The sequence below is a fragment of the Salvelinus alpinus genome, chromosome 14 (assembly GCF_045679555.1).
Source record: "Salvelinus alpinus chromosome 14, SLU_Salpinus.1, whole genome shotgun sequence".
Classification (NCBI taxonomy): Eukaryota; Metazoa; Chordata; class Actinopteri; order Salmoniformes; family Salmonidae; genus Salvelinus; species Salvelinus alpinus.
Window position 1 is genome coordinate 8,727,388 of NC_092099.1, and position 27,924 is coordinate 8,755,311.

A 27,924-nucleotide genomic window follows, 5' to 3' on the forward strand; every position below is an offset into this window, starting at 1 on the left:
ATGAACTTTCATCTGATCTCCTGTTCCGAGTTCCCTCTCGTCCTTGGTTATCCCTGGCTTCACAGCCATAACCCTCACATCGACTGGTCTGTGGGCACTATCAAGCAGTGGGGTCCTACGTGCCAAGCCACTTGTATCTTCCCGAGTTCCCCGAGTTCCCCTTCCGAGTCTCTAGAATCCATCGACCTGTCCCGAGTTCCCGAGTGTTACCATGACCTCAAACTGGTATTTAGCAAACAGAGGGCCACCAAACTACCACCCCATAGACCTTACGATTGCACCATCGACCTGTTTCCGGGGACCTGCCCTCCCAGGGGTCGGATCTTTTCCCTTTCTCCTCCCGAACGAGCTGCTATGGATACCTACATCAAGGACGCTCTGGCAGCAGGCCTCATGCGTCCATCTACCTCGCCGGCGGGAGCAGGGTTTTTCTTTGTGGCCAAGAAAGACGGTGGATTACGACCTTGCATCGACTACCGGGGACTCAATGCCATAACCGTCCGTAACCGCTACCCGCTACCCCTTATGGCCACAGCCTTTGAGCTGCTCCAGGAAGCAGTTGTCTTCACTAAGCTTGACCTGCGGAACGCATACCATCTTGTGCGGATCAAACCCGGGGACGAGTGGAAGACCGCTTTCAACACGCCTACTGGTCACTACGAATACTCGGTGATGCCCTTCGGCCTGACCAACGCTCCGGCTGTGTTCCAAGCGCCCATAAACGATGTGCTTAGGGATATGCTTAACATCTTCGTGTTTGTTTACTTGGATGACATCCTCATCTTTTCGAGCTCCCTTCAAGAACACACTAAGCATGTCAGACAAGTGCTCAAACGCCTCCTAGACAGCCATTTGTACGTTAAGCCGGAAAAGTGTGAATTCCATTCCTCTCGAGTACAATTCCTGGGATTTATAGTGGAACCCGGTCGAGTCCAGATGGACCCCAAGAAGGTAGGGGCGGTAGCGGATTGGCCCACCCCCAAGTCCGTTAAGGAAGTTCAGCGTTTCCTAGGCTTCACCAACTTTTACCGCAAGTTCATCAAGAACTTCAGCTCGGTGGCAGCCCCTCTCTCAGCTGTAACCAAGGGTGGCAACACAAGGTTTCTGTGGGGAAGAGAAGCTGAGACGGCCTTCTAAGGACTCAAGCAGCGCATCCTCTCTGCTCCCATCCTGACACTACCAACGGCGGATGAACCTTTTGTGGTGGAGGTAGACGCATCAGAGGTTGGGGTTGGAGCTGTCCTGTCTCAGAGGGGTGAAGACAAGAAGCTTCATCCTTGCGCCTTCTTCTCTCACCGGCTTACCCCGGTCGAGAGGAATTACGATGTGGGGGATCGTGAACTCCTAGCGGTTAAGATGGCATTGAAGGAATGGAGACACTGGCTCGAGGGGGCTTCTCAACCGTTTCAAGTGCTTACGGACCACAAAAATCTGGAGTATATCCAGCAGGCGAAGCGGTTGAACTCCAGACAAGCTCGATGGTCTCTTTTCTTCAGCCGATTTCAGTTTATCCTCACCTATAGACCCGGGTCGAAGAATCTCAAACCGGACGCCTTGTCACGAATCTACTCTCCTGCCATTCGAGAAGATACTGACATGACTGTCCTTCCGGCCGCTAAGATCGTGGCTCCGATCTCGTGGCAAGTGGAGGATACCGTGAAACAAGCTCAAGCCATCGAACCGGGCCCTGGAGGAGGTCCTGCTAATCGGTTGTTTGTTCCCAAGGCAGCAAGGTCCCAAGTCCTTCTGTGGGGGCACTCCTCTCGCCTCACCTGTCACCCGGGCGTAGGTCGCACCTTGGAGTTCATCCAGTGTAAGTTCTGGTGGCCCACCATAAAAGAAGACGTTGCCACTTTCGTCAAGGCCTGTTCCGTGTGCTGCCAGGGCAAATCTTCTCACCTCCGCCCTCAAGGACTCCTTCACCCTCTATCTATTCCCCACCGACCCTGGTCCCATATCTCGTTGGACTTTATTACTGGCCTTCCTCCGTCCCATGGTAATACTACGATCCTAGTCATCATCGACAGGTTTTCTAAGGCGGCCAGGTTTGTTCCCTTGACCAAATTACCTTCTGCCAAGGAAACAGCTGAGTTGGTGATTAACCATGTGTTCCGAGTCTTTGGGATTCCGCAAGATATGGTTTCCGACAGAGGTCCCCAGTTCGCCTCAAGGTTTTGGAAGGCCTTCTGCCAACTCATAGGGGCCACGGCCAGTTTATCTTCAGGGTACCATCCGGAGTCCAATGGCCAAACTGAGAGGATGAATCAGGAGCTGGAAACCACCCTCAGATGCATGGTTTCCAACAACCCGTCCACATGGTCATCCTTCATTGTTTGGGCCGAGTACGCGCACAACACCTTGTGCTCCTCCTCCACTGGTATATCCCCGCATGAGTGTCAGTTTGGCTATGCGCCTCTATTGTTCCCGGACCAGGAGGCAGAAGTCAGAGTGCCTTCAGCCTCGAGGTTCATCAGACGCTGTCGGCTTACGTGGAAGAAGGCACGTCTTAATCTTCTGCGTTCCTCTCAGCAGTACCAACGACAAGCCAACAGACGTCGCCGTCCCGGTCCTACCCTGTACCCCGGCCAGAGAGTATGGCTCTCAACTAAGAATTTACCACTACGGGTGGAGTCTCGCAAGCTGTCCCAGAGGTTCATCGGTCCCTTTAAGATTGCCAGGAGAGTCAATCCCGTTACTTTTCGCCTGCACTTACCCAGATCCCTTAAGATCAATCCAACATTTCACATTTCTTTATTAAAACCTGTTGTTTTTTCTCCCCTTATCCCGGCAGGCAGACCTCCCCTCCGCCCCGTGTCATCGGTGGCCAGTCGGCTTATACCGTCCACCGGATACTGGATTCCCGCCGGGTGCAGCGGTCCTGGCAGTATCTGGTGGACTGGGAAGGCTACGGTCCCGAGGAGCGCTCCTGGGTTCCTGCCAAGGACATACTGGACCCTGACCTCATTCGTCAGTTCAGGACCCTCCACCCTGAGAAGGCTGGTAGGAACGTCAGGAGCCGTTCCTAGGAGGGGGATTCTGTCAGGTTTTGGCCAAGACTGTTCGGGTTTTGGTCACTAGATGTCCCCATTGCACCTTTTTTGTACCTTTTGTTTTTCTTGCTCTAATTATTGTTTGCACCTGTAGGTCATTCCCTTGTTAGTATTTAAACCCTGTGTGTTCCTCAGTTCCTTGCTCAGTGTTTGTAAGTTAGCACCCAGCCCCAGCCCAAGCCTTGTTTTATTCAGATATTTCTCTTGTTGGATTTTCCAGAGGTTCTCTGGTTTAGTTCTTGTGTATTATTTGAGTAGTCTTTTGAGGTTTGTTTTTCCCTGCTGTTTTTTACCACTTTGTGGAGTTTCTTTTGTATTTTGGAGGATTTCCATTTTGTGCCTTTTGGCTTTATTTTTGGACATTGTGGATTTAGTTTCTTTGCCTGAAGATTTTGTTCTTTAATTAAACCACCATCTCTAGTACTGCTGTGTCTGCCTCATCTTCTGGGTTCTGATGATTATTAGTGACTGTTTCTCGCACCGGGTCCTGACAGTATGGAGAAGCATGGTGTTGGCAGCATCATGCCGTGGGGATGTTTTTCAGCGTCAGGGACTGGGAGACTAGTCAGGATAGGGAAAGATGAACGGATCAAAGTACAGAAAGATCCTTGATGAAAACCTGCTCCAGAGCACTCAGGACCTCAGACTGGAGCAAAGGTTCACCTTCCAACAGGACAACGACCCTAAGCACACAGCCAAGATAACGCAGGAGTGACTTCGGGATAAGTCTCTGAATGTCCTTGAGTGGCCCAGCCAGAGCCCAGATGTGAACCCGATCGAACATCTCTGTAGACATATTTAAAAAGCTGTGTGTTCAGACAAGGGACTCCCCATCCAACCTGACAGAGCTTGAGAGGATCTGCAGAGAAGAATGGGAGAAACTTCCCAAATACAGGTGTGCCACGCTTTTAGCGTCACACCCAAGACTCCAAGGCTGTAATCGCTGCCAAAGGTGCTTCAACAAAGTATTGACAAAAGGGTCTGAATGCTTATAATTTTTAATACATTTGCAAAACAATATCAAAAAACCTGTTTATGGGTTTATGGATGAGGGAAAAACATTCTAATACATTTTATAATAAAGCTGTAACGTAACAAAATGTGGAAAAAGTCAACAGGTCTATACTTTCCAAGTGCACTGTATATACACACACGACCAAAAGAATGTGGACACAAGCTCATCGAACATCTCATTACAAAATCATGAGCATTAATATGGAGTTGTTCCCCCCTTTGCTCTTATAACAGCCTCTACTCTTTTAGGAAGGCTTTCTACTAGATGTTGGAACATTGCTGCGGTGACTTTGCATTCAGCCGAAAGGTCGGACACTGATGTTGGGCGATTAGGCCTGTCTCGCAATCGGCGTTCCAATTCATCCCAAAGGTGTGCAATGAGGTTGAGATCAGGGCTCTGGGCAGGCCAGTCAAGTTCTTCCACACCAATCTCAACAAACCATTTCTGTATGGACCTCACTTTGTGCACAGGGCATTGGAATGCTGAAACAGGAATGGGTCTTCCCCAAACTGTTGCCACAAAGTTGGAAGCACAGAATTGTCTAGAACCATTGTAGGCTGTAGCATTAAGATGTCCCTTCACTGGAACTAAGCGGCCTAGCCTGAACCATGAAAAACAGCCCAAGACCATATTCCTCCACCAAACTTTACATTTGGCTCTCTGCATTGGGGCAGCGTTCTCCTGGCATCTGCCAAATCCAGATTCTTCTATTGGACTGCCAGATGGTGAAGCATGATTCATCACTCCAGAGAACGCGTTTCCAGTGGCGGCAAGCTTTACACCACTCTAGCCAACGCTTGGCATCGCGCATGGTGATCTTAGACTGTGTACAGCTGCTTTGCCATGGAAGCTCCCGATGAACAGTTATTGTGCTTACATTGCTTCCAGAGGCAGTGTGGAACTCTGTAGGGAGTGTTGACGATTTTTATGCGCTACACACTTCAGAACTCTGCTGTCCTGTTCTGTGAGCTTGTGTGGCCTACAACGTTGCGGCTGAGCCATTGTTGTGCGTAGACGTTTCCACTTCACAATAACAGCACTTAGTTGACCAGGGCAGCTCTAGCAGGGCAGAAAGTTGACCAGGGCAGCTCTAGCAGGGCATAAATTTGACAAACTCACTAGTTGGAAAGGTGGCATCCTATGGTGGTGCCACGTTGAAAGTCACTGAGCTCTTCAGTAAGGCCATTCTACTGCCAATGTTTGTGTATGGAGATTGCATGGCTGTGTGCTCTATTTCTATAAACATGTCAGCAACAGGTGTGGCTGATATAGCTGAATCCATACATTTAAAATGGGTGTCCACATACCTATGTAGTGTATCTATCTTAATTTCCTTATAACCTTGCACATCAACTCGGTACTGGTAACCCGTGTATATAGCCAAGTTATCATTACTCATTGTGTATTTTTTTCTCTTGTTATTTTATTTCTATAATTTTCTTTACTTTTCTCTCTGCATTGTTGGGAAGGCAGAGGCATTTCACTGTTATTCCACACCTGTTCTTTACAAATACAATTTGATTTATCAGCCAATTCAAATTGTCGATTCACTAGCATGTGACAAAGCTAAATCGGATAACATGGCACAGCTCTTTGCTAACCTCCCCAGGAAGCAGTGAAGACATCTTGGCACAACTTCTGCAGCCAATTAAAATCATAGAAGTGATCTTACTCTTGTTCATGGAAGCCTCCTTAACATACCTCAGTCCAACAGCACATTCTGATCATTAAAGCAACTAGGCTATCACGTGTTTTTGACTGACTGGTTAAATTGCTCTCTGTATAAAGTGCCTAGTCCATGTAATTGTCGCAAATAAAGTGCCTAGTCCGTGTAATTGTCGCAAATCTCACATGAGTTACATGTAACTCACATGAGTTAACCCCCCCACCCTTTGAAATGTAGATTTAAATTGGGTTAGTGTGTTGAAAAGGGACTTAGCCCAGAGCAAACAGCTTGAAAATTAAAAAGTTATTTAATTTCAGCCTTGTACAAACACTGCTACTGCCTAAAAATCATATTACATAGGCTATATTACATGGACGTGTACACCTAAATGTAGGCTTATGTTTTGTATGCAGTTTTGTTATCTGCTTTGGTTTATTTCACTCGAGGATAATCCAAAATTCAAAAGGCACTCGCACATCTGAGCAATCTTTTTTTGCAGGTGCATGGTAACAGTTGAACAAGATTAAGAAAAGAAAAAAAAACTGCACACTGCTCTTGATAGCATGACTGATCTTTAATAAGCTTACGTATCTGCCTCACGGCCTTCGTCCTAGCTTTGGAGGGTAATCCAAAATTTACCGTAGAAATAGTTTGCGATCGGTGTCGTCCAACAGATGGCAGTATTTCAGCTTGAATTGACATACTTAATGTAGAAAGACACTTGGCTACTATATCGTTACTATATTCTTATGTAGGCTACACTTACACGCAGGCCTACAATTTTTTTTTTTATAGTTTATGCATTATCGACTTAATTTTATGCGTTTTGAATCCAGCATCAAGGACCGACATTTAATTTTTCCCCACCAAAAAAGCTTGATGCGATGTGGGCTTGAACCCATGGTTAAAAAGCACTATCAATTATAAGGCAACTGCTTTAGCAGTTTTTTTTGACAATGTTTGATAAACTCTTATAATGACCTCATTTATCGTTTTCCATAAAAGCATGTGTGTGACACAGATAAACAAACATTTTGATTTTGTCATATGGGAAAACTTGAAAATGTTGTCGAAAGTTACTAGTAGCTAGTAGCCTAGCCAAGGATGCATCAGTGCAATAATAGCACACAACATTTTGTTACATACCAACGGAACACATAAACCTTGAAGTTGTAGGTTGAAAATATCCCTTTAGTGGCCAGAGTTGACCTATTTTAAGAGATGCCATTGGTTGGTGGATAGGAAATCTAAGATCTTGGATAGGCTGAAGAAAAAGTTGTGCCAGGAAGTAATCACTGCCACCAAGTGAGTTTAGCATAGGGCTAACTAGTACTGTGTTCTGATGTGTGTGAGAACCTGTTTAACTTTAAATGTGTGCTTACTCTCGGGGTGAAAACCTGAGGTGAGGCTGACCGAGACCCCCAGCCGTTCCATGAACGCTCTCCAGACCCTGGACGTGAACTGGGGACCTCGATCAGAGACTATGTCCTCAGGCACCCCGTAGTGCCTGAGGGCCTCCGGAGTCTGTAGGGCCGTAGGGAGACCGGGCAAAGGGAGGAGACGGCAGGACTTAGAAAACCGATCCACAACGACCAGGATCATGGTGTTGCCCTGTGAGGGAGGAAGATCCGTCAGAAAGTCCACCGACAGGTGCGACCACAGCCGTTGTGGAACAGGTAGGGGTTGTAATTTCCCTCTGGGCAGGATGACCAGAGGAGGGTGACGTATTGGCCCAATAGATCAAACGGTCGCGGACAGTAGACGGAACGTACAGGCACCCAGCTGGATACCGGGGGGGAGTGGGCTCTGTGCGTAACTCCCGCTCGATGTCCGCGTCCAGCGCCCACACCACCGGTGCCACCAGGCAAGAGGCCGGAAGTATGGGAGTGTGATCCATGGACCTCTCCTCTGTGTCATACATCCGGGATAGTGCGTCTGCCTTAGCGTTCTGGGAACCTGGTCTGTAGGAGAGGGTGAAAACAAAACGGGTAAAGAACATAGCCCACCTTGGCTGGCGAGGGTTCAGTCTCCTCGCCACCTGGATGTACTCCAGATTGCGGTGGTCAGTCCAGATGAGAAAAGGGTGTTTAGCCCCCTCAAGCCAATGTCTCCACGCCTTCAGAGCCGTGACAACAGCCAACAGCTCTCGGTCCCCCACATCATAGTTCCGCTCCACCGGGCTGAGCTTCTTCGAAAAAAAGGCACAGGGGCGAAGCTTTGGTGGCGTGCCCGAGTGCTGAGAGAGCACGGCTCCTATCCCAGCCTCGGACACGTCCACCTCAACTATGAACGCCAAAGAGGAATTCGGATGAGCCAGCACGGGAGCCGATGTAAACAGAGTCTTCAGGTGACCAAAAGCCCTGTCCGCCTCAGCCGACCACTGCAGCCGCACTGGTCTTCCCTTCAGCAGTGAGGTAATGGGAGCTGCTACCTGACCAAAACCCCGGATAAACCGCTGGTAGTAGTTGGCAAACCCCAGAAACCGCTGCACTTCCTTTACCGTGGTGGAAGTCGGCCAATTACGCATGGTTGAAATGCGGTCACTCTCCATCTCCACCCCTGATGTGGAAATGCGGTACCCTAAGAAGGAGAATGACTGTTGGAAGAACAGACATTTCTCAGCCTTGACGTACAGGTCATGCTCCAACAGTCGACTAAGCACCTTGCGCACCAGGGACACATGCTCGGTATGTGTAGCGGAGTATATCAGAATGTCATCAATATACACCACTACACCCTGCCCGTGCAGGCCCTGGAAAATCTAGTCAATAAATGCCTGGAAGACTGATGCAGCATTCATCAACCCGTACGGCATGACGAGGTACTCATAGTGCCCTGAGGTGGTACTAAATGCCGTCTTCCACTTGTCCCCCTCCCGGATATGCACCAGGTTGTAAGCGCTCCTTAGATCCAACTTTGTGAAGAAGCGCGCACCGTGCATTGACTCGATCGCACTGACGATGAGAGGCAGCGGGTAGCTATACCTCAGTGATCTGATTGATCCTCGATAGTCAATACACGGGCGCAGACCCCCATCCTTCTTCTTCACAAAAAAGAAACTCGAGGAGGCAGGTGAAGTGGAGGGCCGAATGTATCCCTGCCACAGGGATTCGGAGACATATGTTTCCATAGCCACCGTCTCCTCCTGTGACAGAGGATACACGTGACTCCTGGGAAGTGCTGCGTCTACTAGGAGATTTATCGCACAATCCCTCCGTCGATGAGGTGGTAATTTAGTCGCCCTCTTCTTACAGAAGGCGAGAGCCAAATCGGCATATTCTGAGGGGATGTGCATGGTGGAGACCTGGTCTGGACTCTCCACCGTAGTCGCACCGATGGAAACCCCCCACACCCCTCCCTGAGCACTCTCGTGACCACCCCTTGAGAGCCCTCTGTTGCCACGAAATAGTGGGGTCATGACAGGCCAACCAGGGTAAGCCCAGCACCACGGGAAACGCAGGGGAATCAATAAGGAAGAGACTGATTCTCTCCTCATGACCCTCCTGCGTAACCATGTCAAGTGGAGCGGTGGCCTCCCTAAGTCGACCATTAGGGTCAGGACTGATATCTAGGCCGTGCACAGGGAAAGGCATATTCACATGAACAAGGGAAATCCCTAAACTTTGAGCAAATGAACGATCAATAAAATTCCCAGCTGCGCCTGAATCTACTAGTGCCTTATGCTGGGAATGCGGGGGAAACTCAGGAAATGAAACAAACACATACATGTGAGCAACAGGGGGCTCTGGGTGAGCCTGGTGCCAACTCACCTGGGGTGACACGATAGTGCACTGCCTGCAGCCTCCACTCCCTAAGGGACCCCTCCAGCACCCTCTGCGGCCACAGATGGTGCAGGGAATGGCCCCTCCTCCGGTCGCCCTAATTGCAGCACCTCCTAGCTCCATGGGTGTCGGAGCGGAGGTGCTGGGAGATGGAACTGACAGGTCCCGATCCGGACATCCGCGGGCAGTCAGCAGGTTGTCCAGCCGAATGGACAGGTCCACCAGCTGGTCCAATGTGAGGGTAGTGTCTCTGCAGGCCAACTCCCGACGGACATCCTCGCGCAGACTGCACCTGTAGTGATCGATCAGGGTCCTGTCGTTCCATCCTGCGTTGGCGGCCAGGGTCCGGTAGACCAAAGCGAAATCCTGCGCGCTCCTAGTCCCCTGCCTCAGGTGGAACAGGCATTCACCCACCGCGCGACCCTCAGGTGGGTGGTCGAACACTGCCCAAAAGCTGCTGGTGAACTCTGCGTAATGATCCACGCTGCATCTCCCTCACACCATACGGCATTGGCCCACTCCAGGGCTTTGCCTGAGAGGCAGGAGACGAGGGTGGACACACTCTCACGCCCCGAAGGAGCCGGGTGGACGGTCGCCAGGTAGAGCTCCAGCTGTAGTAGAAAACCCTGGCATCCGGCAGCCGTCCCATCATACTCCATTGGGAGCGCGAGTCGAATCCCGCTGGGACCAGGGGAAAGAGGGGTGGACAGTGGGACCTGTTGTACTGGAGCTGGTGGAGGCGCTGAAAAACCTCCTCTCTCCAAACGATCCATAGTCTGCAGCACACAATCCATGGCAGTGCCCAGACGTTGCAACATGGTCGCGTGATTGCTGAACGCGCTCCTCCACTGGAACAGGGAGGGCGTCTGCTCCTGCTGACTCCATTCTTCGGGTGAGTGATTCTGTAATGGGTCCTAGGTGTAGCTGGTGTAGAATCAGGCGCAGGACAGCAGATATGAGTAATCAAACATACTTTACTCAAAAAATGTATATATACAAAGTAACAAAACACGCGCACACCATCTCAGACCAAAATACAAATAAACAATCACTCACAAAAACCATGAAGGGAACAGAGGGCTTAATAATGAACAGGTGATTGTGGGATTGAAAACAGGTGTGTGAAACAAAGACAAAACAAATGGAAAATGAAAAGTGGATCGGCGGTAGCTAGAAAGCCGGTGACGTCGACCGCCGAACGCCGCCCGAACAAGGAGAGGGGCCGACTTTGGCGGAAGTCGTGACAGGTTGGAACTGGTTCACAGAACAGAAAACCAGAAAAAACTATATTTTTCAAGAAACAGACCCGGGAACGAAAGTGATCCATTCTTTTCCAGAACTTAAACGTTATTTTAAAAGCATGGAAAATGGTTAATAATGTTATTTTACGTTTCAGGCATTTTTTTTGGTCCCACAAATAAATGCAACAAAGCGACTATGCAAAGCCCTCAAACTTACTCCAGTGTCTGCTTGCAAGCTTTTGCCAGTGTGTGTGAGTGTTTAGGCTACCTGCCCCTTCCCCCTCCAAATCATAAGCTACTGTACTGACGTTACAAGCATGACTGAGAAGATGGGGAGAGAGATTTTTTATTAACTTCAGAAGAAGGGACAAACTTTTTCAAGGCTAGTTAAGGATAATATGGGCCGAGTCATCATGCTTCACAATGGATTTATTAACTGCAAAAAGGTAAGACGTGTTTTTAATTCTGGGGCCGCTCTGCACACTGAAGCTTGTTAGCTAGCTTGCTCAAGCTTGTTAGTTAGCTAGCTCAAAGGACATTCAAAGTTGCACCATAGAAGCCGCTCCTCCTACGTAAAATTCTGTGGACTTACTTCAGATAATGCATGCCATAAGATGCCCTGCGCTTCAAGCCTCCGCCTCAACCCTCTCTACACTTGTCTGTCCATCACGCATGTACTGTAAACAACTAGTTTGCCTGATCTAGCCGCACTGATTGGTGAAGTAATTTATTGAGTTAAATGTTGTTGTTTTTTAAACGTAATTACACAGGTTTAAAAAGGAACAGAAAGGAACAATATTAACCAGTACTTTTCGGGGAATTGAACCAGTTCAGAACGTTATTTTGCTGGTACGGAACAAAGAAAGAAAGTGATTCTGTTCAGAACGAAACTATTGGAAAATATCAATATCAACAAATGTTGGCTATACATCACAACTGACCTGGGACCAGGCTACAGATGTGTCTCATTTTGACGATCGTCAGCACATTAATAAGAGTCACTTACCTCTTTAATATCATAACCCAGAAGAACAAAGTTGAGATCCGGAGAAACCCCAAACTTGGAAGCCTTAAACGTTGCCTAAAAAAAGAACAGAAACACATGAAAAAAAGAGATACTGTGAATGTTCACTTACAGTTTGTTACATTCACCAACAAGAAACCCCAAACCGTTGCGCAAACAGAAGTGGAAACTAACAACCAAAACGAAATAGGTGGGGTTCTAAAAGACACTCATGGGGGTGTTCACTGAATGTTGACTAGCAACAAGAAATTCACTACTTTTGCCCCAGACAACGCAAACCAAAATAAAAACCCACACCAACTTATAATATGGAGTAAAAAATAAGTGCGAGGTGACAGCAATCAGTGCACCCAACGCGCTAACGTTCAACCTCAAAATATAAATGGAAAAAAACAAAGCCCATAACAAGTAACATTTCATGTGGGAGTAGAGGGGAATGAGACGGTGGATGTTAGCGCCAAGCAGGCTCTTAAACATCCTAATGTTGCGATCGAATTGTCAATCAGTAAAGCAGAAGCCAAGGGATTGATAAAAACAGGGGTTAAAAACAAATGACAAGAGTTGTGGATAAGGGAGGGTAAGGGAAGACACCTGTGTAAGATTCAGGAAAAGTGGGTGCAGGGCGCTCATCAGGCTGAGAGAGAAGGGAGGAAAGTGTAATCACAAGGCTGGGACTAGGATACACAAGGCCCAATAGTACATTGAAATTGGTGGGGAAACTGGGAGGTGTGATCATTGTCAGGAAGAGATGGAGACAGTGGAACACGTTGTATTTCAGTGCAAGAAATATGGGAGGGAAAGGGAGCAATTGTTATTAGATTTGAGGAGTAATGGGGTTGAAGAGCCAAGATCAGCGGGATGTAGTATTTAATTATGTATTTAGTTTCCTTAGGGAGATGAGAATATTGGGTAGGATTTAGACCTTCCCTGTCTCGTCCACACTCCAGTCCAGTTGGTGGCGGTAATGCACCTTAAAGGTGGTTGTCAACCTCCATTAAAAAAATCCACAGAAAAATAAGTAACATTTCAGTGTTGCAAAAAAGCATGCAAAAAAACTTTAATGGTTAATATGATAATTTGTTGGGTAAGCATCAACTACGCATGTATTCCAACGTGTGTTCTTGCAGTACATAATATTTGGCAAACCCAACAAGATGGGAAGGTTTCACTGGAGGCAACCACTTGCTGAATAGGACAGGATGTTTCCCTAGAAAAATGTAAGTTATCTGGGAAGTGAAGTTGGTATGCAGCTCTCACCAGCTCTAAGACTGTAAGTACTCACGAAAGTGGTGTTTTTCAGTAGAAGGTCTGTCTCATTGCTCTGCGTGTTGGCTTTGAACACGTCACCATCCCAGGTCCTGAAAATTATCTCCTCATCTGTCATAGAGAGAGAGGGAGAGAGTGAGAGAGAGAGAGGGGGGAGTGAGAGAAAGAGAGAGAGTGGGGGAAGTGAGAGAGAGACAGAGGACCCTGTGAGTGTTAAAGGTTGTAAGGTGAATAAGTGAAGGGTTAAAGGTTAAAGGTGAAGTCAAGGTTGAGAGCAAAGGTTATGGTTACAACCTGGGTTTGTTTGTTTTTATCTTCCATCTTCCTGGAGAACCTTGCTCATTAAAACCTTTACGGGATCGGTGTCCCTAAACCGGGACAGTTGATGCTCAATATGCCAATGACTAGAACGACATTGTAAACAACAGCCAGTTCCGGGACACGGACATGTCTTATATGGGCAGAAAGCTTACATTTTTGTTAATTGAACTGCAGTGTCCAATTTACAGTAGCTATTAGTGCCAAAAAATGTCATGCTATTGTTTGAGGATAGTGCACCACAACCAAACACTTTTATCATGGCAACTGGTTTGATACATTTACCTCTGAAGGTTAATAATGTACTTACATTCAGTATTCTTGCTCTGATTTGTCATCCTGAGGGTCCCAGAGATCAAATGTAGCATAGTTTTGTTTAATAAAATACATTTTTATATTCAAATGTAGGAACTGGGTTCTACAGTTTGACCCCACTGCTGTCGTCTCCTACATTAATTTCACATTTCCACAAACCACAAAGTGTATCCTTTAAAATGGTATCAAGAATAAGCATATCCTAACCAAAAAGCTTTTACATCCATGAATGTGTATCAATAATTTGTCACTATTGCTGAGGCTATATTCTTCAGCAGATTAACTATGTAATATTAATTTATTTGTTTTATTCTCATGATTTATTTTACATGCTATCAGATTGCCGGTGGGGGGGATAAAAAATTATATATATATATATCTATAAATGTATGAATTGAAATAATAAAACTTGATGTAAAATAAATAATATTCATATCCTTGCTTCAGATACTGAGCTACAGGCAGTTAGATTTGGGATGTCATTTTAGGCAAAAATTTAAAAAAAGGCTCTGATCCTTTACTTCATTCATTCAGCAAAGTTTTCCAGTGCGCAGACACAATGATGAGGATGGTGCCAAAAATGTCTTTAATCATGGGCAGTTGTCTCATGCATCCTGTATAATGACATCCCATTTGAGACATCTCTTGAATGAAGCACCAAATTAGACTTGTCATTTCAATGAGAAATTACAACTGCAGAAAGAGGACTCGGTTACACAATCACACACACAGACACGCACACAAGAATCAGATCAGCAACACAACAGTCAGATGAAGAGGACTGTACCCCCTGTTCACCCACAACTGCGTGGCTGTGCATTCTCCAAGACCATCATCAAGTTTGCTGATGACACAACAGTGGTAGGACTGATCACTGACGATGATGAGGAAGCCTATAGGTATGGTGCATGGACAACAACCTCTCCCTCAATGTCAGCAAAACAAAAGGTTTCTGATCGTTTACTACAGGAAACGGAGGGGGGGTTGTAATGTAGCGGGTCGAGAGCTTCAAGTTCCTCGGTGTCCACATCACTAAGGAAATAACATGGTGCACATACACCCTGACAGTCAACGCTTTTTCCCCATCAGGAAGATGGGGTCCTCCGATCCTCAAAAAGTTCTACAGTTGAACCACTGAGAACATCTTGACCGCCTGCATCACACCTTGGTACGGTAACTGCAAGCCACCCGACCGCAAGGCGCTATAGAGAGTGGTGTATGGCCCAGTACACCACCGTCTAAAATCTTGATTCTCATGGTCTGAGAGTCGTTTAGGTGCCTTTTGGCAAACTCCAAGCGGGCTGTCATGTGCTTTTTACTGAGGAGTGGCTTCTGTCTAGTCACTCTACCATAAAGGCCTGATTGGTGGAAGTGCTGCAGAGATGGTTGTCCTTCTGGAAGGTTCTCCCATCTCAACAGAGAAACTGGAGCTCTGTCAGAGTGACCATCAGGTTCTTGGTCACCACCCTGACCAAGGCCGTTCTCCCGCGATTGCTCAGTATGGCAGGGCGGCAATCTCTAGGAAGAGTATCGTGGTTCCTAACTTCTTCCATTTAAGAATGATTGAGGCCACTGTGGTCTTTGGGACATTCAATGCAGCAAAAAATATTGGTACGCTTCCCCAGATCTGTGCCTCGACACAATCCTGCCTCGGAGCTCTATGGACAATGCCTTCGACCTCATGGCTTGGTTTTTGCTCTGAACTGAACTGTGGGACCTTATATAGACAGGTTTGTGCCTTTCCAAATCATGTCCAATCAACTGAATTTTCCACAGTTGGACTCAAATCAAGATGTAGAAACATCTCAAGGATGATCAATGTAAACAGGATGGACCGGAGGACAATTTTCTCATAGCAAAGGGTCTGAATGCTTATGTAAATAAGGTGTTTCTGTTTTTAACATTTTTGTTTATTTGAAAACATTTCTAAAAATCACCAGGCGGTGACAGAGGAAGGCCCAAAGAATTGTCAATGACTCTAGCCACCCAAGCTTCACCCAAGCTTCTGAACAGCTTCTACCCCCAAGCTAAATTGCTAAATTGCTTATCAAATGGCTACCTGGACGACCTGCATTGACCCTTTTTTGCACTAAATCTCTTTCACTGACTCTATGCACACACACTGGACACTACCCACGCACTCACACATACTTACACTGACACCTCAACACACACACACTACATATACGCCCACACACACACACATAACATGCATATTGAAGCCACACACATATACGCTGTGGCTACTGTCTATGATCTATTCTGTTGTCTAATAACTTTACCCTACCTATATGTACATAGCTATCTCAATTACCTCATACCCCTGCACATCAACTTGGTACTGCTACTCTCTGTATATAGCCATGTTATTGTTATTCGTTATTCACTGTTTATTTATACCTTGTGTCATTTTTTTTCAATTTAATAGATTTGTTTTCTTTATCTTTAACTCTGCATTGTTAGAAAAGGACCCTTAAATAAGCATTTCATTGTTAGTCTACACCTGTTGTTTACGAAACGTGACAAATAAAATGTTATTTTAATTGACCCTGATCATCCCCTTCTGAAGAATAGAGACTCTCATCAGGTACAAGAACCTACTGACTCACTTAGAGAGTATCAGTGACAACTTGGCTCAGTGAGATTAGGCCTACAGATTAACAGGAGAAAATATGACGGGAGCTTTGGCCAATAACTCTTATCTAATCCCTGGCCAAATTTACAATCCGGGGAGTCTAGGATTTCATGAATGCTTTTGACAGGTCTAAAACCTCCCAAAGCCCTAATCTCATATAAATGTCAATGAGCTCTAAGGTGTCAACCTTGGGCCGGTGGGCTATAAAACAGAGAATGCGTTAAAGCACAATGACAGGAAAATAAACATAAAGAGTGATGGATGGTTGACTGATGATCAATAGGAGAAAGAGGGTAGACGAGAAGAGAGAGGACCGGAATGTTATTAAGTTAGAATTTTAGAGAACACTTGTTTTGTATGAGTACTTTATGAGAATGTATAAAACTGTCATTGTGATTCATAGTTGGTTTGCAGTAAGTGACATTGTACAGTAGCATACTGAGGGTGCGTTCGTAAATTCACTCTGGCTATCTACTCCAATTTCAGAGCACTCTCGTCAGAGCGCAGAATAACTGAGGAATTTATGAAAACTCAACACCCGTTGAATATGGCCGGTGTCAGTAAACATCAGTAAACTTAATTAAATTGTTGCCAGCAGCACAGTTACAGTCACCAACGCTCTGGATAACATGAAAACAGCCTAACCAGCTCTGCTAGGGCAAGTAAAATGATCAGAGTGAGGTGTTCTCTCATTTATGTCTGGAAGTAGCTAGCAAGCTACCTAACTTTATCCAGTTAGCTTGGGGGCTTGACTGCCGTTGTGAGGTCAGAATGCTCGGATCAACCCTACTACTCGGCCAGAGCGTCCAGTGTGCTTTCTAAATGCTCCGAGAGCGAAAAGCTCTGAATTTATGAACAGACAATCTGACAAAGTTCTGAATTGATGGTTTTTGCAACTAAACTTGAAGAAACTTTAAAAGTTCTCCCATAAGAAGCTGTTTGAGAGAATGCTAAGAGTGTGCAAAGCTGTCATCAACGCAAAGGGTGGCTACTTTGAAGAATCAAATATAAAATATATATTTATTTTTATTAACACTTTTTTGGTTACTACATGATTCCATATGTGTTATTTCATAGTGTTGTTGTCTTCAATATTAGTAAAAATAAAGAAAAACCCTGGAATGGGTAGGTGTGTCCAGTTCGCTCTTTGCTGAAGCCATGGGTGCACGTTTCAGTGCACGTTTCAGTGCCCAACAGGTCGTAGATCTGATTTTATCAGATGTCCAGGAGGAACAAGAGAACAATGATTTAGAAGAGGAGAAGGTATCTGAAGAAGAAGATGGGAGTAATACAACCCAGAGCACTATGCATCATCTTCAGATGAAGAAGAAATCCCCCAAGCTGAAAGGGAGACATTTTTGTCAAAGAACAGCAAAATAACATGGTCCTTGTCACCATACAGTGGGGAGAACAAGTATTTGATACACTGCCGATTTTGCAGGTTTTCCTACTTACAAAGCATGTAGAGGTCTGTCATTTTTATCATAGGTACACTTCAACTATGAGAGACGGAATCTAAAACAAAAATCCAGAAAATCACATTGTATGATTTTTAAGTAATTAATTTGCATTTTATTGCATGACATAAGTATTTGATACATCAGAAAAGCAGAACTTAATATTTGGTACAGAAACCTTTGTTTGCAATTACAGAGATCATACGTTTCCTGTAGTTCTTGACTAGGTTTGCACACACTGCAGCAGGGATTTTGGCCCACTCCTCCCTACAGATCTTCTCCAGATCCTTCAGGTTTCGGGGCTGTCGCTGGGCAATACGGACTTTCAGCTCCCTCCAAAGATTTTCTATTGGGTTCAGGTCTGGAGACTGGCTAGGCCACTCCAGGACCTTGAGATGCTTCTTACGGAGCCACTCCTTAGTTGCCATGGCTGTGTGCTTCGTGTCGTTGTCATGCTGGAAGACCCAGCCACGACCCATCTTCAATGCTCTTACTGAGGGAAGGAGGTTGTTGGCCAAGATCTCGCGATACATGGCCCCATCCATCCTCCCCTCAATACGGTGCAGTCGTCCTGTCCCCTTTGCAGAAAAGCATCCCCAAAGAATGATGTTTCCACCTCCATGCTTCACGGTTGGGATGGTGTTCTTGGGGTTGTACTCATACTTCTTCTTCCTCCAAACACGGCGAGTGGAGTTAGACCAAAAAGCTCTATTTTTGTCTCATCAGACCACATGACCTTCTCCCATTCCTCCTCTGGATCATCCAGATGGTCATTGGCAAACTTCAGACGGGCCTGGACATGCACTGGCTTAAGCAGGGGGACCTTGCGTGCGCTGCAGGATTTTAATCCATGACGGCGTAGTGTGTTACTAATGGTTTTCTTTGAGACTGTGGTCCCAGCTCTCTTCAGGTCATTGACCAGGTCCTGCCGTGTAGTTCTGGGCTGATCCCTCACCTTCCTCATGATCATTGATGCCCCACGAGGTGAAATCTTGCATGGAGCCCCAGACCGAGGGTGATTGACCGTCATCTTGAACTTCTTCCATTTTCTAATAATTGCGCCAACAGTTGTTTCCTTCTCACCAAGCTGCTTGCCTATTGTCCTGTAGCCCATCCCAGCCTTGTGCAGGTCTACAATTTTATCCCTGATGTCCTTACACAGCTCTCTGGTCTTGGCCATTGTGGAGAGGTTGGAATCTGTTTGATTGAGTGTGTGGACAGGTGTCTTTTATACAGGTAACGAGTTCAAACAGGTGCAGTTAATACAGGTAATGAGTGGAGAACAGGAGGGCTTCTTAAAGAAAAACTAACAGGTCTGTGAGAGCCGGAATTCTTACTGGTTGGTAGGTGATCAAATACTTATGTCATGCAATAAAATGCAAATTAATTATTTAAAAATCATACAATGTGATTTTCTGGATTTTTGTTTTAGATTCCGTCTCTCACAGTTGAAGTGTACCTATGATAAAAATGACAGACCTCTACATGCTTTGTAAGTAGGAAAACCTGCAAAATCGGCAGTGTATCAAATACTTGTTCTCCCCACTGTATGACAACCAGGGCAGGATGGCAGCACAACATGTCATAAGGATGACCCCAGGGCCTTATGACCCCAGGGCCCACAAGACATGCAGTTGCCCATGCCCAGTACATCGCCTCAACATTCTACATGTTCATCACACCAGCCATCGAAAAAATCATCCTGGAGATTACAAATTTGGAGGGTTTCCGTAAATATGGAGACAACTGGAAAAGGATGGATGAGATTGACCTGCGTGCCTACATAGGGCTGCTAATCTTAGCGGGTGTGTATAGGTCCTGAGGCGAGGCTACATGTAGTCTCTGGGATGCAGAGAGTGGAAGGGCGATTTTCCATGCCACTGAAAGTCTTTCACACGTTCACAAGAATGCTACGATTTGATAACCGTGAGTCAAAACCTGCAAGACGTGTGAGAGAGAAACTGGCAGCCATAAGAGAGGTCTGGGAGAAGTGGGTGGAGCGTCTGCCATACCTCTACAACCCTGGGCCTGAAGTAACAGTGGATGAGCAACTGGTTCCATTCAGAGGTACATTTTTATTTTCATATCTGTAATGTAAGTGATATTCACTGTTCATTTTATTATGCATTGCTGTAATATCATTGATTTATGTGATTGGTTTCTGTGACACTGATACTAATTACTGATAGTAATCTCTTTTGTCAAAAGGTCCCTGTCCTTTCCGGCAGTATATGCCCAGCAAGCCAGCAAAGTATGGCATCAAGCTATGGGTGGCCTGTGACACACAATCCAGCTACACCTGGAATATTCAAGTCTACACAGGGAAACCGACCAGTGGAGGCCCGGAGAAGAACCAGGGGATGAGGGTTGTGCTTGATGTGGCAGATGGACTGAGGGGACACAATGTCACGTGTGACTATTTCTTCACCTCTTATGAATTCAGCCAGCAGTTCCTGAAGAGGAAGATCACCATGGTTGGCACAGTTAGAAAGAACAAGCCTGAGCTCCCCCTGCACTCCTTGCAACAAGGGGCAGAGAGGCCTTCTCATCAAAGTTTGCCTTCAACCCCACCACCACTCTAGTTTCTTACCTCCCAAAGAGGAACAAGAATGTGGTCCTCCTGAGCACACTGCACAAAATGGTTGAGATCAGTGATAGTGAGGACAGGAAGCCAGCCATCATCCTGGACTATAACCACAACAAAGGAGGCATGGACAACCTGGACAAGGTGATTGGAACTTGCAGATGCAGGAGGACTGCCCGCTGGCCCCTGGTCATCTTCCATAACATCATTGATGTGTCCTCATACAATGCCTTCGTGATATAGAACAAGATCAACCCTACCTGGGTGCCTGATAAGCGGAACAAGAGGAGGGTGTTCCTGGAGCAGCTGGGAAAGGCACTTGCAACCCCACACATTCAAAGAAGGGAGCACCTCCTCCACACAGCAGCCTCTACAGCGCTTGTGAAAGCTGTTCAGGGGGCTGAATCTTGTCCTGATCCACCTGAGGCTACAGCTGGGGCAGGCAAGAGGAGGAGATGCCAATTTTGCCCCCCAAAGAAGGACTGTAAAACAAATACTATGTGCTGCACATGTGAGAAATACATCTGCAAAGTTCATGCACACACACTTGCATACTGTCCTACATGTGCTAATTAGAGTTGATTGATTTATGTTCTTCACATTTTTGTTTTGTATCTATTATCTTATTTTATTCTTATTGATTGTTGTTGTTTAAACAGTACACCTTGTGGGTGGGGGCAATGGTTCAAAAACATGGGAGAATACTAATATTTTGTAGTTGAATTCCTCATTGTACAGTATATAAGAATATATCACGATGTTGCCAAATAAGTTCAAGACTGTTATTGTTTCCCTTCAATAAAATGCATTCAAAACTACTTTCTGCAAAGTTCTGCTACTTTCTTAGGCGATACAAGTGCTATCTCTTGCAACAACAAAAAATTATGTTTACACCTATGCAGTACCTTTAGCAATAATAATAATTACAATAAACCTCTAGTTTAGTAAAGAAAACAATTAAGACAAGGGGTGTTGTAATAAAAATGAGTGGTGTCCACTGATTAAATGCAATATTTCTGCATTGTGAAGAGGGAAAACCCAGATATTCACCAAAATATATTTGGGGTTTAAAATTCAATTAAGCTGCTTTATTTTAGGGGTTTAGTGAAGGCGGGTCATTTTTTACCCTTAAGACAAGGGGAGTATACAGAATGTTAAGACTACACAAGGGTTAAGTCTGCATAGCCTGCCCCGGGACGTCTTCCTGCAGGCTTGGGAGAAGCCTCAGATCTCTCTACAATTCTCACAGAGTACCTGGACCTCCGGGAGGTCTTCAACCAGGCCCGTGCTAGGTATCTCCCTCCGTGTCGACCCTACGACTGCATCATTGACTTTCTTCCAGGCATCATCTCTGGGGCGGCTTTACTCCCTATCGGGTCCCGAGACCAAGGCTATGGAGGAGTACATTGAGGACTCTCTCACTGCAGGGAGTATTCATCCATCTGCTTCTCCCGCCGGCGCAGGGTTCTTCTTGGTGTATCGACTGCCAGGGTCTTAATGACATCAAAGTTAAAAACTGTTACCATCTACTACTCATCTCCTCAGCTTTCGAACCTCTTCAGGGATTGACCATCTTCTCAAAGTTGGACCTTCGAAATGCCTACCATCTGGCTCGGATACAGGAAGGAGATTAATGGAAGACAGCCTTTAACATGGCTAGCAGGCACTAAGAGTACTTGGTTGTGCCATTCGGGCTGTGTTCCAGGCTCTTGTCAACAATGTGCTCCGGGACATGCTGAACCGGTTCGTGTTTGTCTACTTCGATGACATCCTTGTCTTTTCCCATTCAGCTCAAGAGCACGTACGACAGGTCCTTCACGTCTCCTGGAGAACCAGCTTTTCGTTAAAGCTGAGAAGTGTGAAATACATCGCTCCACCATCTCCTTCCTAGGATACGTCATCGCTGCAGGACATACAGATGGATCCAGACAAGGTGAGAGTGGTGGTGAATTGGCCTCAACCCACATCCAGAGTGCAGTTGCAATGTTTCCTGGGTTTGCTAACTTCTACGGCCACTTCATCCGGGATTACAGCACCCTGGCTTCCCCCCTCTCACGACTCACCTCTCCCAATGTTCCATTCATGTGGTCTCCAGCAGCTGACCAGGCGTTCTCGGACCTCAAACATTGATTCCCTACAGCCCCCACCTTAATCCACCTGGACCCGTCCTGTCAGTTTGTGGTGGAGGCCGATGCCTCGGATGTCGGAGTGGGGGCCGTCCTTTACCAGCGTTCTGCCCAGGACCATAAGCTGCACCCCTGTACTTTTCTTTCCCGTCGTCTTACCACTGCTGACAGGAATTATGATGTGGGAAATCGAGAACTCCTCAAGATGGTGTTGGATGAGTGGAGGCACTGGTTGGAGGAGGCGGAACACCCATTCTTAGTGTGGACTGACCATAAGAACCTGGAATATCTCCGCACCGTCAAGAGCCTCAACTCTAGGCAGGCTTGTTGGACCATGTTATTCACCAGTTTCAATTTCACTCTCTCCTACCGCCCAGGGTCCAAGAATGTGGAGCCTGGCGCACTCTCACTTTTGTATAGCCCCAGGGCTACTCCGTCTGCCCTCGAGACCATCCTCCCTACCTCCTGTCTAGCGGCTGCATTCGTCTGCTGGCCTTCTTCAACCACTCCCTGTTCCTCACCACCCCTGGTCCCATATTTCCTTGGGCTTTGTTTCTGGTCTTCCTCCAATCCTGACTGTGGTGGATAGGTTTTCTAAAGCCACCCATTGTATTCCCCTTCCCTAGTTGCCCTCAGTCAAAGAGACGGCTCAGCTCATGGTGCAGCACGTCTTCCGGATCCATGGACTTCTGGTCGACATGGTCTCCGATCGTAGTCCTCAGTTCTCGTCCCGGTTCTGGAAGGCGTTCTGCACTCTTATTGGGTCGTCGGGCAGCCTGTCCTCTGGTTTTCATCCCCAATCTAACTGCCAGTTGGAGCGTGAAAAATCAGGACCTGGAGACAGCTCTTCGATGCCTCGTCTCCGCCAACCCCACCACCTGGAGCCAGCAACTTGTGTGGGTGGAATACACCCATGACACCCTTCCCTGCTCGGCTACTGGTCTCTCACCCTTTGAGTGTTCCTTGGGATATCAGCCCCCGCTCTTCCCTGAGCAAGAGGAAGAAGTCAGCATACCCTCTTCCAAGATGTTCGTCCACGGATGATGGTGGAAACATTATGTACAAAAAACAGCATAAAAAACTCACAAATAGCAGCTTTGGTCAGGAGCCCGTAAAACGGCCACTATCCACTGCAGCGACATTAAAGCCTTTGCCATGTTTTGAACATTTAAACTTGTGCAAGACAACTTCTGCATCTGCAAGAGCTTTGCTATGATATTTTTTGCAATTTGTTCTGTAGTCTCAAAGTCTGTGAACTAAAGCTCAAAGCAAAATGCATGGTTGATGTTTTAGACAGGCGTGACATACCTTAGCTAGGTGGGTCTAGGCATGGCTATTGGCAAAGTCAAACTCAAGCCTCGATCAACAACGAAACCGAAATTGTTGAATACACAGAGAATTCTTAATAAGGTTTCACTTTCCAGCAATAACATTTGAACTCATACATTTTGTATAGTGTGCTCTTCTTTTGTGCCTTTAAGAAAATACAGACCTTTTTGCAGGAAAACAAACTTTTTGAAACGGCATCGTGCATTAAAATAGAAGTCTGAATCGGCTAAGAATGTCAGTGAAGTAGTAATAGTACATCAGGGGTTTGCACTCAGGCAGCCGTGAGTAGCGCTCTTTGGAATTGAAGGATGAATAGTGAGGCCCCATCTTTTAGGAGTGGAGAACAGAGCATGACTGCAAGAAGACAGCAGCATTCCTAGCCTGTCAGAAGACTGAGATACTGACTAAAGTGACACGCTGACAGCACCTATACGGCCAAGCCAAACTCAAACTCTTAGACAGACTCAGAAGGGGAGGGGTGCTTTGTCATGAAAGGTGGTATTCGTGATGCTTTATTCATTATATTTTGGGAAGAAAGTCTCCCTCAGAATCCACATGAAACTATACATACATTTGAGAGTGTTATAAATTGGACTGACATTTTTCATATCTGAAACATTGCTTCTGACACTTGCCATAGCCTGACAAATAAAATATATAAAATACAGTACTTCAGCAACAACAAGTCTTCACATACTGTAAACACAAACAAACAAAAGCAGCAGTGATTTGCAAGCTTGAACATAATGAATGAAATCCCTTTCTGATCTTCTGGAAAATCCCTTTCTGATCTTCTGGACATGAGGTGTTAATTGTTGCAGGTGGTGCATCCCATACTGTTCTGGCTCCGGTGTACCGAATGTATGCGCAGGGAACGATTCACAACTGAGTGCTGGTTCCCAACTGATCAAGAATTCCCATAGATTACTGTATTCTATCGTTGTTCTCTGCTGGTGGTATGATTCATTTACACTCCTCTGGTGGTATGTAAACAGTGATTGTATCAATGTTACCTTATCATCCATCATCTTTCAAGACTCGGTTTTGCCTTTAAGGCTTCAATAAGGTTTGAATTGAATCTGTTTCAGGATATAAGGTTAAAATTAGTGTAATAGAGTTTATTTTCTTTCATGTTTTTGCTTAGCTGCAGGAGCAGCTTAAGTATTTCATGCCCATGTGGAGAAGATGAACCACTTCTGGCCCCTCTGGATGATTTAAATGAACGCCCCAGGCAAGCTAACTGTAATATTCATATGTGTAAACATACTGAATTATAATTGGATGCATTTTACCGCCATATCATACTGTGCTATGATTGGTTAAGACCACCCAAATGGTTAGGTGATGGTCAGTTTGATCCTGGTTGGCGATACGTGAACATGCCAGTTATAGCTAGCTAATAAAGAGCTATGTTAAGAAATATCCTGTAGTACTGCATTTTATTATTTTGTACAAAGTGTGCAAAACAAGACACTAACCACACTAGCATTACTACAGTGGTTCTTCCTTTAAAAGTTGTGTTGTACTGCAGCACACCTGGCGGGCTGCCACAGAATTCTATGGCACATTATTTAAGTATCAGCCATTGTTTCTATTAATGCTAGTTTGACCTCCAGAGGGAATCTTTGAAAAGCATTTGACTGTTTTTAATATTGGCTGTATAGAGAATTTAAAACCGTTATTTTGTAAGAACATAGTATATGAGTTTTATTTAAAAAAAAACTTAACTTAACTTAATTAATCTGATTAATATTATGGTGTTTCTATTCCAAGAAAAATAAAAAACAAAACCCTCAGGGTTTTTGTTAGGGAAAATATGGAGCTGTACAACGTGACCGTTCGGTAGTAAGCTACTAAGTGACTGCGAGTGAAGGGAAAAATAATCCTAATATTTCCACACCCTAATTGTTGGCTAACCAATACCCAAACGGAGATTCAGTGAAAATAAAAATCTCATTAACTTCTAATTGGTCCCATCCCGGATCCGGGAGCACCCCCCACAGTAAAAAAGCTGACTAGCATAGCCTAGCATAGCGTCACAAGTAAATACTAGCATCTAAATATCATGAAATCACAAGTCCAAGACACCAGATGAAAGATACACATCTTGTGAATCCAGCCATCATTTCTGATTTTTAAAATGTTTTACAGGGAAGACACAATATGTAAATCTATTAGCTAACCACGATAGCAAAAGACACAACTTTTTTTTCCACCATTTTTTTTCCTGCATAGGTAGCTATCACAATTTCGACCAAATAAAGATATAAATATACACTCTAACCAGGAAACAACTTCATCAGATGACAGTCTGATAACATATTTATTGTATAGCATATGTTTTTTTAGAAAAATGTGCATATTTCAGGTATAAATCACAGTTCTACATTGCAGCTGCAATCTGAAATAGTGCCGAAGCAGCCAGAATAATTACAGAGACCAACGTCAAATACAGAAATACTCATCATAAAACATTTCTGAAAAATACACAGCGTACAGCAAATGAAAGACCAACATCTTGTGAATCCAGCCAATATTTCAGATTTTTTAAGTGTTTTACAGCGAAAACACAATTTAGCATTATATTAGCTTACCACAATAGCCGGAAACACAAGCCGTTTACCAGTAGCAAATGTTAGCGATCGTAACAATCCAGCAAAAGATATATAATTTTTGACTAACCTTGATATACTTCATCAGATGACAGTCCTGTAACATCATATTACACAATGCATATAGGTTTTGTTCGAAAATATGCATATTTAGCAGCACAAATCGTGGTTATACAATGTGATTAGTAGCAACATTTCAGGCAATCTGGCCGGCGCCATCTTGGAGAGGCACCTAATCTAATCGATAACTAATCGTAAACTTGACTAAAAAATACAGGTTGGACAGCAAATGAAAGACACATTAGTGCTTAACGTCCCTAAACTCGGCAAGAGTCAATTGTCCTGCTGATAGTGGAAATAAACATCTGCATTTTGAAAGAGTATTTTTATCATTATTCTACTAACGAAAGCATAAAGATGCTGATGAAGAAATACTGTACAGTATAAACTTTATCCGACATTTTGCGGTTGCATGAGGTTTGGAGTTAGAAAATTAAAACTTTAGAGTACTTAATACATTACAAGTTTCACACCTAGCCGAGCTATCCTTTTGTAAAGGTTGAAGGGTATATTGTCCGGCTAATACTCCATCATGGAAACGTTTGCACCAATAGGTTTTAGGCCTGCAGTAGGTTATAATAATCCACGCCTTCCGAGAATGTTTGAAAGTCCAAAAGTTATGGGTGGAGTTAGAATTTTGGCTGTCAGAAGTATTCAAATCAATCAATACTTTATTATCCAAACGTTTAACGTGCAGCACGTATCAGGATTTATTTTGTTTACTTTCTTCATTGTAACCACAATGTCACAAATATTTGAACACACACACACAACATGAGCAGATTAACTTGGTCAAGACAGTCAAAACATTTATTTATTAAAGACTATCAGACTGAAAACACCTCCATTCATTTACGAACAGATAGTCAATTTGTGTCACAGTTTAGACTACCGATATGTCAGCGATATTTTGGAGATTATTTCGTTTTAAAATAACCGAAAGTGAGTGGTTGTAATCTGAATAAAGGGAAAAAGGCCATTCTTGAACATGGAGTGAGACATTAGGCCCTTTTAATTTTGTCTAATTTTGTCTAAAATTAAATATTTTTTGCTCATATTTACATTTTTACATTTAAGTCATTTAGCAGACGCTCTTATCCAGAGCGACTTACAAATTGGTGCATTCACCTTATGATATCCAGTGGAACAACCACTTTACAATAGTGCATCTAACTCTTTTAAGGGGGGGGGGGGGGGTTAGAAGGATTACTTTATCCTATCCTAGGTATTCCTTAAAGAGGTGGGGTTTCAGGTGTCTCCGGAAGGTGGTGATTGACTCCGCTGACCTGGCGTCGTGAGGGAGTTTGTTCCACCATTGGGGTGCCAGAGCAGCGAACAGTTTTGACTGGGCTGAGCGGGAACTGTACTTCCTCAGAGGTAGGGAGGCGAGCAGGCCAGAGGTGGATGAACGCAGTGCCCTTGTTTGGGTGTAGGGCCTGATCAG

At 45.2% G+C, this 27,924-nt stretch overlaps 1 pseudogene; it reads right to left on the bottom strand.

Moving 5' to 3' along the window:
• LOC139539207 (inactive dipeptidyl peptidase 10-like) overlaps positions 1 to 27,924 on the bottom strand; it is a 197,815-nt pseudogene that overhangs the window by 142,655 nt on the left and 27,236 nt on the right.